Here is a 256-nt window from a genome sequence, read left to right as displayed (position 1 = left end):
TTTATTTCTCTAAGAATCAATTCTTAAAGATAGGATCCTTAGGGCAAAGGTATACTTGTTTGTAATTTTAAAAGATATTGTCCAACAAGAGTTTAGTTCTTTTTTTTGTGGTATGCGGGCCTCTCTCTGCTGCGGCCTCTCCCGTTGGGGAGCACAGGCTCCGGACGCGCAGGCTCAGCGGCCATGGCTCACGGGCCCAGCCGCTCCGCGGCATGTGGGATCCTCCCAGACCGGGGCGCGAACCCGGTTCCCCTGC

The sequence above is a fragment of the Physeter macrocephalus genome, chromosome 8, assembly GCF_002837175.3.
Source record: "Physeter macrocephalus isolate SW-GA chromosome 8, ASM283717v5, whole genome shotgun sequence".
In the NCBI taxonomy this organism is placed as follows: Eukaryota; Metazoa; Chordata; class Mammalia; order Artiodactyla; family Physeteridae; genus Physeter; species Physeter macrocephalus.
Note: the sequence above shows the minus strand (reverse complement) of the source record.